The sequence below is a fragment of the Pipistrellus hanaki genome, assembly GCF_964339955.1.
Source record: "Pipistrellus hanaki genome assembly, chromosome: 2".
Classification (NCBI taxonomy): Eukaryota; Metazoa; Chordata; class Mammalia; order Chiroptera; family Vespertilionidae; genus Pipistrellus; species Pipistrellus hanaki.
In genome coordinates, this window is record NC_140504.1 from 136,372,204 (window position 1) to 136,385,851 (window position 13,648).

At 38.2% G+C, this 13,648-nt stretch overlaps 1 protein-coding gene across 1 annotated transcript in view; it reads right to left on the reverse strand.

The window, feature by feature from the left end:
• Positions 1-13,648, reverse strand: part of LRRC8C (leucine rich repeat containing 8 VRAC subunit C) — an 82,508-nt gene that overhangs the window by 43,718 nt on the left and 25,142 nt on the right. Inside the window, exon 2 of the mRNA XM_084872326.1 lies at positions 12,489-12,585. The gene's annotated coding sequence lies outside the window, so the exon portion shown is untranslated. The remainder of the gene's footprint in view (positions 1-12,488; positions 12,586-13,648) is intronic.

The following is a 13,648-nucleotide window of genomic DNA, read 5'->3' on the forward strand; positions in this document are numbered from 1 at the left end:
AAGGAACAGGCCAGAAACGCCACGATTTATTTATGGTTCTTCTCTGTTGTACCCAAAGGCTCCATAAATCAAAATAAAGTCATCAGGATATGCTCAATTATGAAACAACTGCTTTTCCTTTAGCTTGCACAGATGTAAATAAAAATCAGGAGGAAAAAGCTAAATTTTCCAATTACATAAAAAAATGATAGCTTTCTCTCTTGGGAGAGCCTGACTCTAGATTGTATTTTACTCTGCAGCTGTGGTACAGGAGACAAACTATTTCTAGAAAACTCCACTGAAGAAGATGTAATTATATGGCTCTATAGAAATATATTTAATTTAAAAGTTACAAGTGGGTTATAAAATTATAAAACCTGAAGGCACTTCAGAGGTCATCCAGTCCACAGCTCTCATTTTAGGAGTGAGAAACCTGAGTCAAGAAAGATTAGGTGACTTGCCTAAGAGTCACAGCTAATGGTGAGTCCTGACTTCTAACCAAATCTTACTCTTCACTCTGTTGTTATTAGTTAATACAACATAACGCTGATCCAGATGTAACGAATCTATCATATACTAAGGAACAAATAGTTTAAATAGAATTTCTCCCATACTCAATTTCACTTTTCATGTTCCTATTTGACAATATAAAAAAAAATTAAATAAAATGTTATAAATACATTTAAATGATTCTTAAGCTATAGTGCTCTTAGTAGTCCCATAAATGAGAACTTTAGACTCAGAAGGAATAGAATGAGGCAGGTTCAACTTGCAACCCAGTATATTTCTGTATTATCATCCCCTTCAATATTTCTATGATGTCATACATTACATTAGTGGCCCCGTCACATAATTTGGAAAATATTCAAATTGAACTTATTTTCCTAAGGGTAGTGGTGGTTGGGAGCCACATGACTCTTCTCTAGCAATTCTTATTCCTTCTCATAACAGGAAGGTATTATACTTCTTCCTCCTTATACTTCGCACATATTTAAAGAAAAATCCTTTTAATCACTCTACTTCAAACCGTCCATCTCAAGGGTTCTACTTTGCATAATAGTTTCCACAGTTTTGTTTATCGTATTCATAAGCCTTTGAATCCACTAAAAATTTGTTACATATGATCAGCAGCTGATTTTTCTCTCACAAGCATAGATTACCCTCATTTATTTGTGCATGTGCTATAACTAATTATGAGTATAAGATATGTCAGGTACTGTGCTAGATTCTGGGAAAATGAAAGTGAACACAGCAGACAAAGTGCCTACCTCGCTCACATGTATCCTCATAGGAGAATGTGCATTAAAGAGATTTCTATAAAAGCATTTTTTAAAATTTAAATTCTTATTGTTGTGACTGATCTTTGTAATGTGATTATTGTTTCCTGTGCCAATGGTGCACTTAAAGAGGTGTTTGTTTTTATTTCACTGAGAACAGGGTTTATATCTTATTTATCTCTGCATTTTCTAGAATATGGCATAATGCTTTTGAATAGACCCTCAATAAATATTTGCTAAATTAAATTAGACCTAAACATGTACAGACACTCACAGATATACTCACGCTATCATACATTTTGTAGTAAAGGCCAGACTCTTCTGTTATGTCATTACTAGAGGTCTGGTGCACGGATTTGTGCACTGGTGGGGTCCCTCGGTCTGGCCTGCGGAGATCGAGCCAAAACTGGCTCTCCAACATCCCACGAGGGGTCCTGATATGCGAGGCTGAGGGACCCCATGGGTGCACAATCGGGGCTGGGAGGAGGGACTGCAGAAGGGCTCCAGGGCATGTCTGGTCCATCTCATCCAGTCCCAATCAGCTGAACCCCAGCAGCAAGCTAACCTACCGGTCGCAGCGTCTTCCCCCTGGTGGTCAGTGCGCGTCATAGTGACTGGCCGAACAATTGAACAGTCAGACAATTAGCATATTAACCTTTTATTATATAAGATCCTGTTATAAACTTTGACACTGATAAATAAAGGAGTGACTATTATTATATAGCTTCACATTATAAGTAATGATTATTCAAAGAACATCCTCTACCAAAGAGAATGTTGGAGAAGAGAAACAGAGTCAGAAATAATTTATAATTTCAAAGTTAAGGTTCACTGGAATTTTAATGCACAATGGTCTGTCATTTGTAATAAACAGGATGTGTCAACCAATGACTTCTTAGTTCTCAGCTTGTACCCAATGGCTGACTTTTTTTACTCCCTTATCAGAACATTACCCTATTAAGAAACAAGTGACAGAAAATAAGTACAAACATTAAAGTTTTGTCTATAATATAATGGTTTGGAATACTTCATTTATACATCAGTATGACAATGATAATTATTTAATACCTATTCCATATATTTTAAGTAAATTTAAATTCAGAAATCTTTTCTTTTCTGAAGTGAGGCTAACATGTAATCTAATAGTCTTTAAAAAACTAAACAGAAAAGATTATCACTAGTTACTCATTCCCTCCCTCATCTCTGTTATTCTGAATATACCTACAGCCTTTCTGAGAAATATGGCTTCAGGTCTCTCTGCATCCCATTGGTCTTCTCAGTCACCTCTTCATTCCACGTCATCTCTATCTCCTTTAAATCAGGTACAGTTTTCCAGAAGGCAGAGTGTTTACTTACCCACCCCTCCCCAGAGGATCCCAAATCCTTGAAAAGACTATGTGTTTCCCCTCAAACTCTTGATATCAGCCAAATGTGATTTTGACAAGGTTTCAGTTCTTTTTATTAGTCTCTACATTAAAAAATGAAGCCTAGAATTTGTTTTTGTAGTTTGCAATGATTGTTTTTAAAGACTATGTCTTCTTCCAAAGGAAAAGAAGAGACTGAGGTTTATCTCCAATCCACTTTTCCCCTTGAGCAAAGAAAGCCCAATAGTTCTAAGCAGCAGGCACGTATGCATAGGACAGAAAATGCAAACCAAACAAGTTTGGAGAGTCTATGAGGAGGGCTCCTTTTCTCCTGATGAAGGGATCCAAAGAGAGAAAGGTGGAGAACACAGGAGAAGTCCTGCCCTTCAGGACATTCAAACTAACGTTTTTTGCTTATTTTTCACCCTGTGGAGTGCAGAATAATCTGAAAAGGCAAGGGTCACCTTTTCGTTCATATTGCTAGCTCCATGGCCTAAAATGCTCAATAGTTTGTTGAGTTAAATTCCAAATGATTCTATAGAGGGGAAAAGGGAAGAGTTGTCTTTTTTGGTTCCAACAGGAAGTTTGGTGTGTTTTATAAGTACCTTTTCACAAATACTGACAGACTGGTACTTAAAACACAGTCAACCAAACGTGTGTTAGGGAATTAAAGCAACCTGTTATCAAAACTTTCCCACTAAGCTGCTTGTTTTTAATGGGGTAAAAAATTTTAAATTTCCAGCTACGCTAAATACAACAAGTAGGAAGCAGTAAACATTGCTCAGGAAATAAGAGATTGGTGTTTAAAGTGAGAGATTCAAAGAGGAATGGATTTATAGTCTGATCGTTTTTATTGTCCTTTTTATCATTAAACTCATCTTTACTGGAACCTCCCATCTAAAATTTCCTTTTTAAGATCAGGGATCTTAGAAGGGTTCCTAATAGCAGAAAAACTACGTAACTGCTGAGTAATTCTGTTCGGGGCTTTTCAAGAAGGTTCTCAGGAAGTCAGTCCATTGTCTTTCCCCCTGGATGTGCTCCGTCAAGTGATGGAAGAAAGATGTTTGGGTCTCAAGCCTCTAGGGAAGAAATAAAAACCCAGCTCTGCAGGAGGAAATCAGCAACTACCAGACTTTCACTGTCAGGATATTAAAACTGCTGTGAATGTACATGAGCATTAGAATATTTGGTTTCTGTCCATTCAACCAATAAATATTTAATTCAAGACTTTGTGCCTACAAGAAAAATATTTTTTTTTAGTTTGGCTCTAAATTAAACATATTGATTTAATGGCCATCTTTTCCAAGTAAGACATTTTATGAGTTCCCTCTTCCAACTCTTATTTCTTATAGCAAAGCTAAATAAAATCTAATATGATGATATTCGATAGTTCTAGAGTCTCAGATCCTAGGATCTGAGGGAGGCATACAAGGCTCTAGGAGAGTAGGTCAAAGGCCACTTGCCTCTCCGACTTGACTTTGACAAAAATCTAAACAGAAGAAATGCTTGGAATATATGAATCATTCATGAAAATACACCTGTTCTTGAAGTGATATATTTAGTGAAAAACAACAGCAAAAACGAGAGCAAAACAAAATAAAACATGAAACTAGGTGATAGACATTATATAATTGCGAAGATCAAGTGATGTGTGTGGCTCTCAAAGGTCACTAAAAGGAGATACAAGCAATAAATAGCAGGAACTTGTGGTGCTAGTACTATAACTGGAATATTCTTTTATCGGAATCAGCAAATCACTTGCTTTGCTGATTCCGATACAACCTGCAGAGCTCAGCTTTACCACCACCTGCTCACCTGACCTCCATCCCTGACCTCCCTGACCAGGTCAAGTCCAACACCAGAGGCCCCCCAAGTGGACTTCCCTTGATGGCTGGCCCCTGTCACAGACACCATTCTCCATTCATCTGTGTGGTGCTTGGGTTAATGTTAGTCTCCACTATTTTCCCAGCACCAAACAATCTTTGGCACATAATAGGTGCTTAATATTTATTCATCAAATAAATAAATAATGAATTAAAAACAAAGTTATGAGAACAGTGTAAGTGTGAGATCTCAGACTATTCATTTGAATACTTTGTCAGCAATTTGGAACAAGACCAAACTCAATACCATCTTTATAGACAAACTGTATAGTATTTTGAAACTATTTACTTGCCGTTGCTATTGTTAATCTTGGGGCCAGATAAAGTCTTCCTGAGAAAACGATCTCAAAGATATTGAGAACCCTGCCATATTTATGTTTAAAGTGGTTGAGAGGCCTAGAAAACAAGATACTGAAGCTGAGCAATATACTAACTTGCATGATGGCACTTGGTTATCTTAAGACAGTTTCAGAAGTGGTTTTGTCCAGTAACTTCATCAATGGGATGAAAAGGTGGATATTGGGATGCATAAAAGGAGCAAAACTAGTTCATGAATTGTTAAATTGGGAGGTTTTAAGTATTGATCACAAATCCTAAAAAGTAAAAAAAAATTGTGTAGCAAGGTCACAGAAATTTACTTAAAATGTTAGCTTTAGTAGAAAAAACTAAGAAAGAAGCAAAAAGAAACTTATTTTAAAAGTCAAACATTTCAAAACATTTGTTGGAAGTTCGGAAGTGGGATTTCGGAATGAGTGGATGATCTTTGGGGTGGCACAAGGTCGAGGGAAAAGAGAAGGTTTATGGAACAACTGTGGGATTTGTTTGTTTTTGGCTGTTGTTTAATGTTGATACTATTTTTCAGATGACCCATGTCAAAAACTTTTTTTTCCATGTTAAAAACTTAACAGACCAATGTTTTAGGGGCCTAAAAGATGGTTACACAGACATAAATTAAAATTGTTTAAGAACAAAATACATTTCCACTCAACAGAGAAATAGAAATTGGGAAGACACGTTGGTTCACTTCTACTCAAGTGTCCTTCGTTACAAACGGGGTCAGTGTCAGGATTCTTGAGGGGAAGGAGTGAGGTTTGGGGAAATGAGATGGAGAGAGCCATTCGACCTTAATTCACCCAAAGCTCCTTCTGGAGGCTGAGAGAGGGATGAAGTATCGTTGGAAATTTGCTACTCCAGGAGCACAATGTTTCCCAAGGATAAAAGCAGTGAATGACTGTGAAAATCCTTATCTCCCTAGCACCTACTGCAGTGCCGGGAAGCATTATCCATTCTTTCTCTGAGTACCAGAGTAGCTTTCATCTGCAAGGTATTAAGCTCAGTAATGTGGATATACAGTGAGTAAGAGAGACATAACCACTGCCCTATGGACTTCACATTCTGTTGGAAAGACAGGTAGTAAATGCTTACACAAAACCGTTTAATCAAAATTGTGTGATAGGTGTGAGGAAGCGGGAGTTTAGGATACTCTGGTAGTTAGTACTCTGAGGCGCCTGAGCTACTGGGGGTTAGAAGTGATGCTGCAGGGAAACATGAAGTACAGGTGGGAATGGCTACCTAGGGGCAGATAGAGGCCAGGGCCAGGAGAACATTCCGGGCAAGGATGAAAGGTCTGCAGTGTAATGTTTTTTTTTTTGTCCCCCTTCTGAGATGTATCATTTTGCCCTCCATCGCTCACTATAAATATTTTGTTTTTGTTTATTTTGAATGAGGGTGGACCTCGTATTTTCTGTCTCTGGAGACATGGGGTAGCCTGAGCTGGTCCCGATTCCGTGAGACCAAGGGAGCAGCAAGTTACATGTTCTCAGACTAAAATGGCAAAAAGCCACCAAGACTCGCCAAGAGTCTTTAGCTAAGGCATTTATGCAAATTTACCCTCAAGCAATCTTGTTGTAGAAGACCTAAAGAGTTTTTCCTGCTAGTCTTGGGAAAAAACAGTTTTCCAATGGTCTTGGGCTCTACAGCAGCAGTTCTCAACGGCTAGCAGGGTCGCCTAAGACCATCAGAGAACACAGATATTTACATGACGGTTCATAACAGTAGCAAAATTACAGTTATGAAAGTAGCAATGAAAATAATTTTATGGTTGGGGTCACCACAACATGAGGAACTGTATTAAAGGGTCGCAGCATTAGAAAGGTTGAGAACCACTGTTCTAGAACCTCAGCGGGACAGTCATACCAGGGAGGGGGCTGCTCAGTAATTTCCTGGGACTGAACACAAGTGGCAACGATGAGGGCCAAAGGCTGCTGCTCTCCCTGCATCTGCCCAAAAGGAGTCCCGCCTGCAGGGCAGATAGCACACTTAGGTTCCAGTTCCTGCTTAGGAACGGACTTCTGAGGATAGTCAGTCTCAGGTTGGAGGATAGTCTCCTTTGGGCTGTTTTTAACTTTTCTTCTTTGTTCCCTTTGATACATCCTTTTTTCTTCCTTTTATTTCTTCCTTCTGTCCTCCCCCTTTCCTTCCTCCCTCCTTTCATCATTCGTTATCCAATTACTATGCATCAAGTATTAGAGATAAAACATAGATATGAAGCTGTAGTCAAATATGTGGGGAATAGATCTGTAAACAAGGAGACTCAAAACCTGTTATCCCTTTTCTTTGCTCCTCAGCTCTTTGTACGGATTCAAACCCCAAGAGTTTGTGTGAGCCAGACCAGCATTAAAAAAGACACATGTCAAATGGCCATTTAACCCCTACAGGCAGTTTGTCAGAGATATAAAACCTAGCTGGAGATTGCCGTGGGATGAAATAAAAATGAAAACAAACAGCTATCTTAACTTTTACAGTTTGAACTTAGAAACAGAATAGTTTGTGGTAGATATTTTTTTATATAAATCCTCTGCTATATAAATTCTAATAACTTGCTATTCAAAACTTATTGGATAATAAAAGGTACTATTAGCCTGGCCAGCGTGGCTCAGTGGATGAGTGTTGACCTATGAACCAGGAGGTCATACCCCATTGGAGCACATGTCTGGAGTGTGGGCTTGATCCTGAGCAGGGGCCATGCAGGAGATAGCATGGTCAATGATTCTTTCTCATCACTGATGTTTCTATTTCTCTCTCTCTCCCTCTCCCATCCTCTCTGAAATCAATAAAAATATATATTTTTAAAAGAAGTACTATTAGATATGCTATTTATTAAATACTTCCATCCATTATTTATTTTTTAATTGACATACAATACTGCATTAGTTTTAGGTATATACTAATAACAATGATTTGATATATATGTATATATTGTGAAATGATTACCACAATAAGTTTAGTTAACATCCATCACAATACATAGTTACAATCTGTTTTTCTTATGATCATGAGAACTTTTAAAATCTACTCTCTTAGCAACTTTGAAATATACAATACCGTACATTTAACTATAGTCACCATGCCAAACATTATATCTCTGGGATTTATTTATCTTATAAATGGAAACTTGTACCTTTTGATCACTTTACCCATTTCACACCTGCTTCCTGCCTCTGGTAACTACCAGTCTGATCTCTATATCTATGAATTCAGTTTTTTAAAAAATTATTCTTAGGGTCCACATATACATGAAGTCACATAGTATTTATCTTTCTTTGTCTCACTTATTTCGCTTACCACAAAGTTTCCATTTTGCATAAGGTCCATCCATGTTGTTGCAACTGGTAGGATTTCTGTCCTTTTTATGGCTAAATTATATATATATCAAATCATTTGTGTTATCTATTGATAAACACTCAGGTTGTTTCCATGTCTTGGCTACTGTAATAAAGCTGCAATGAACAAGGGGGTGCATGTATCTTTTTAAGTTAATGTTTTCGTTTCCTTTGGATAAATACACAGAAGCAGAATTTCTGGATCATATGGTAGTTTTAGTCTTTTGAGGAACCTCCATGCTCTTTTCCATAGTGGCTGTACCAATATACACACCCACCAATCTTTTCTCCACATCCTCCCCAACACTTACTATTTCTTTTATATATATAATAAATATTCTAACAGGTATAAGGTGGTATTTCCTTGTGGTTTTGATTTGCATTTCCCCGATTAGCGATGCTGAGCACCTCTTCATGTACTTGTTGTCTATTTGTATGTCTTCTTTTGAAAAATGTCTATGTAGGTCCTCTGCCTGTTTTTGAAAGCAGATTACTTGTTTTTCTTTCTATTAAGTTATATGAGTTCTTTATATCTTTTGAATATTAACCCCTTAGCAGATATATTATTTACAGATATTTTCCCCATTCCATAGGTTGCCTTTTCTTCTTGCTAATGGCTTTGCTGCACAGAAGCTTTTCAGTTTGCAATAGTCCCACTTATTTCTTTTTGTTCTTGTAGCCTTTGATTTGGTGTTAAGTGCAAAAAATACTGTTAAGACTGATGTCAAGAATCTGATACCTTATGTTTTCTTCTAGGAGTTTTATGAAAACTTCTAGGAATTTTCAGGTCTTCAATTCCTCTTTAACACATTTTGACTTAATTATTGTGTATGGTAAGATAGTGGTCCCATTTCATTCTTTTGCATGTGGCTGTCCAGTTTTCCCAACACCATTATTGAAAAGACAATCTCTTCCCCCATTGTATGTTTATCCATTACTTCTTAAACTTTTTTTCCCCCTGGTGAGAAGGTCCACAGCACTTTTTAAATCCTCAGTGGGATTTATAATCTCCCCAAATATGTAAACATATACCAACAGTACATCAGCTATTATGACTATAGAAAAGCAGAAAGCATCTGTGTAAAGTAGTTACTGGAATTAATTGAGAAAAAAAATCATAAGAACATGAGTGAGTCAGCAGGAGGGTATAAGAGCTTTAAAGGTATCAACTTCAAAGAAAAAATGAAATTATTTGGGTTGCCCTAGTAACACCAAGATAAAATGTGGAAATGAAAATGTGAGACTTGACATTTAAAAAAAGTTCTTTCAGCATAAGGTCTCTCACACCATGGAATGAGCTTTACCATGGTGACAGGAAAAACACACACATATAAACGGATTAAAGAAAGAAAATATCCAAGGGTGGAGAAGCACAGTAATAAGGATTAAGCTGAACTAATAAATACCCTGTATCTTTCTTTTCCTTAACTCACATTATTAAGTTGGGGGGAGCAAAGTGTCTGCAGTGATCAAATTAGACTTTCTTCAGTGACATGTGATCATAAATGATTTAAAATGTTCAGTTCTTGTATTATTTCTACCCACTCACTTTCCCCCAAATGGTACAGAACTTCCACTCATTCTAGAGCTCTGGCTTTAGTAACAAGAAAAGGCAAAAGAAAAACAAACAAACATAAGGAATAGGTTATATTTTCTATGCTCAATCTCTACTTTTTTTGGAGGTGATAATCTCTCGTAATTAAGACCAAACCAGATACTCATATGAATGTAGCATTATAGCGGTTGAGGGCACAGCACTGAAGGCCAAGTGTCTCATTCTGAATCCTGGCTCTGCCACTTGTACGCTGGGTGACCATGAGAGGTCCCTAAATCCTCCTCTTTCTTCATATTTAAAATGGGGGGAAGGGTATAGCTTCTTTCACAGGGTTGTAAAGTATGTAAGAGATAATTGTGGTAATCACTTATTACAGTACTGGGTAGGAAAGTAGCACTCAGTATACTATCAATAAAGCTAATAATCAAACCTGATAAGTGTGGAATAGAGTTCACTATTAAGAGTAAGAATTCCTTGGTGTTTGCAGCCTCTAGTTCTAACTTGAGGCATCACACTAAAAAATAATCTTAACTAATAATAGACAAACATGTAAATTGGCCATACTTCCGCTATGCCCACAGCCAATCAGGAGTATGCAAATTAACCTGACAAAGATGATGGGTTAATTTACATATGCAGGCCTGGAGCAGCCTGGAGGGACAGGACCCCTGCTAGGAGCGGGGAGAGGGAGCAGAGGAGGAGCTCCAGGAGTGGTGCTCCAGCCAGGAGCGAGGACTTGCAGGCTCCCGGGCGGCCTGGAGTGAAGCCAGAGGAAGGAAGCCCTATTCTTGCATGAATATCGTGCAATGGGCCTCTAGTTATTTATAAAAAACACAAGAAACAAACTTTGAAAGAAACATTTGTGTTAAATGGGAAAGGAAAAGTATAACCATGGACATTTAATATTATTGTGCCTCTTAAATGCCCGGCATTAAACATGTTATCTGTTGAGCTTTCCTTTTAACTTCCACGATAAAACCATGAGGTAGGTATTATCCTGGCTCCACAGGGAAGGGAAGGTGCAGAGAGAGACTAAGTAACTTCTCCAAGGTCACAAAGTCTGTGAATGACGCAGCAAAACTGCCCACTCAGGTATGACAGATGCCAATGCCCAAGCTCATTCGACTTCATGAGATAAATTTATCATCTCTAACAACCTCCTTTGCTGGAAAGTCAGCCTATCATCCATTGGTAAAAACATCTATTTGTGCAGCTTGCTATCTGAGGACTGAATCCAGGGCATATTTGCGATTTGCACAATCTAGCCTAAAATCTGGTGCTGGGAGAGAAGTCCAGTCTGAGGAAAGATTTCTTTAAAGGTTAGAAAGGACTCCGCCTCTCTCTGTAAAGGAATTACTGGTATGGGACTTACTCTTCTAGAAAAACGGACTTTTACCGCAGCCACAGGGGGCCTTTATGCTGTACTCTTGATTACACCAATTTTTATTTTTCTTGGTCTGGTGCTAATCCCTTGGGTGGAGAATGCAATCCCCAAATTCCACACAGTTCCAATCCTTCAGTGGGATAAGTGTGTGATTTCTAGGAACTCAGTGCAGCAAAGCAACAAGCACCCTCTGTACCGGGAATTTGAATACTGGGAAATGTACACCAAATCAAAATAGAAGGATAGCAACTACTTACTTCCTTTTCATTGTTCTTGTTCCAATTAATTTGGTCAAGACAATTATTAACCACCTCTTGTCCCTAGAAAATTACCAGAATCTCCCTTTCCTGGTGTTTCAGTGAAGTATTTTGCTTTATCGCAGATGGGCCCACAGAGAAGATGAGTTTTCCTTTAAAAAAGATGGTTCAAATGTTCACTGCTTCCTAAAAATTACGACTCTGCATTTTGCTGTTCCCACTCAGGCCCCACAATGTTTCCAGAGGCAGGGAGGAGAAAATGCTCTAGATGAACTTATGGAAAGAATTCCCAAGGGCACCTAATGTCTCAGTACAATCCATGGTGCCACAGCCTTCGTGCTACCAACTCATTTTTAAGACATATCCAAATGTATCGGACAACTCCGAAGTGCAGCTCTGTTAGAGGAATCTGACTTTGATGTGATTTCACATCAACCTGAGTTCCCCAGCCTCAGCTTTCTTCATATCATCAGAGACCACTTTGCAGATACTTCTGCTTCTGCCCTGCAATTTCTTCATCCCAGCTTCCCAAATTCTTCCTTCTCCAGTCTTCCCCGATTTAAGGAACACATGATCTACCTGATGGATGGATGTGGAGTTTGAGACAGGGAGATGACACCAAGATTTCTGACTTAAAAATCAGAAAGGATGGAACTGCATTTCCTAAAGGGAGAGGGAAGCTACAGAGGAGCAGCTGTGGGGAGGAGTTTCTCCAGAGACATATTAATCCCAAGATGTCAGCCGTCCAGGCTCCATTAACAGCTGGATGTATTAGGCCAGCGTTGAAAGGTCTGGCCTGAAGACATACATTTGGGAATGATTAGGGTATAGGAAGTAGTTAAAGCCATGGGACAGAATGGAGTCCCTTAGGAAGTATATATAGAGAGAAGAAAACTACCTAAGGACTAACAGCAAGCAAGGGTCATTTTCCAACCAGATGTGGGATTGGGTCACACTCTTGCTTCCTGCATTTTTCTGCACAAATGTGTTATCAGAGACACACTCTCTGATCATCATTTTTACAATATTAATACTAACTTGCTACTATCCCAGTGTTACCTTTTTCATCCTCCAAGTTATTTTTCTCAACAGCATTATCTTAACCGATATATTACACATGTGCTTACCTGTGTTTTGTTCTGTCTCCCGCCTTACAAGTTGAATTCCATTAGAAAAGGGGGCTTTGTTTTGTTCACTCTTATCTCCCGATATGCAGAACAGTGCCTGAAACATAAGCAAACAAAAAAATATTCAATAGTTGCTGAATAAATGAATGAAAAATGAGTGCATAACTATTCTTAAATCCCCCACTTGTGAAACATATATAACAGAAACATTTCTGTGAATACCAGAATTAAGAGTTAGGTGCATTTCGTTTTGGGGAAAAAAACCACTAGATTTCTCTTGCAACTCTGTACTTTTTCATAACACCTGCATGATGCTTAGGGATATAGTTGAGGCAAAGAAGGCGTAAAACGTCTCTTAGGAGATTTATGTGGAGGTTGAAAAGAAAAATTTTCCTTTGCCTTGTTCAGGGAGTTGGAAGAGGAAAGACAAGAATTAAAAGAGGAGTTCTCAGCCTGATTGATTTTGAACCTTGGGCTCCTTTGTAACATTAGCAATATCATGTTTTTACCTCTACTCTCACTGACTGCCGCAGTGATATTCTCCCGGCTACGGAATAAAAGAGAATAACAAGTGTTTTCTAAGCAACAGCAGTGCAGTAGTGACCACTGATGATTGGGGTCAAGATACTCAATGGCAAATGACCAGCAACACACAAGTGCAGAAAAATGGGAAAGTGAAGACTGTGGGAAGTTATGGTGATTCAGAAGTGGAACAAATGAACAATATCATCATTCTTAAAAAAAGAAAAAGAAAGAAAAAAAAAAAGACACTGAACTTGTAGTATTCAAGAGCCAGAAAGGCAATCGTTTGCATCATTTGGGCCCCTTACTAGACTCTGAGGCTCTATCTTTTAAGAGGAATAGGGAAAATCTAGGATACACATTTATTTAAAAGCAACAAATTATCAAAAATGTATCCAGATGGTAATCATTTCTGACTCATCTCCATTGCTATCCACCCTGGTCCATGTCATTATTATCTTTCAACTAATTATTATTGCAGTAGCCTCATAATTGGTCTCCTTGCTTCTACCATTGACTCACACAGGCAAGTCTCAACTGAGCAGCCAGAATGATCTATTAAATTACCGAGTTTCTCTTTTGCTCAAAACCATTTCTCATTTAGAGGAAAAGTCAAAATCTGTACAAAAACCTCACAA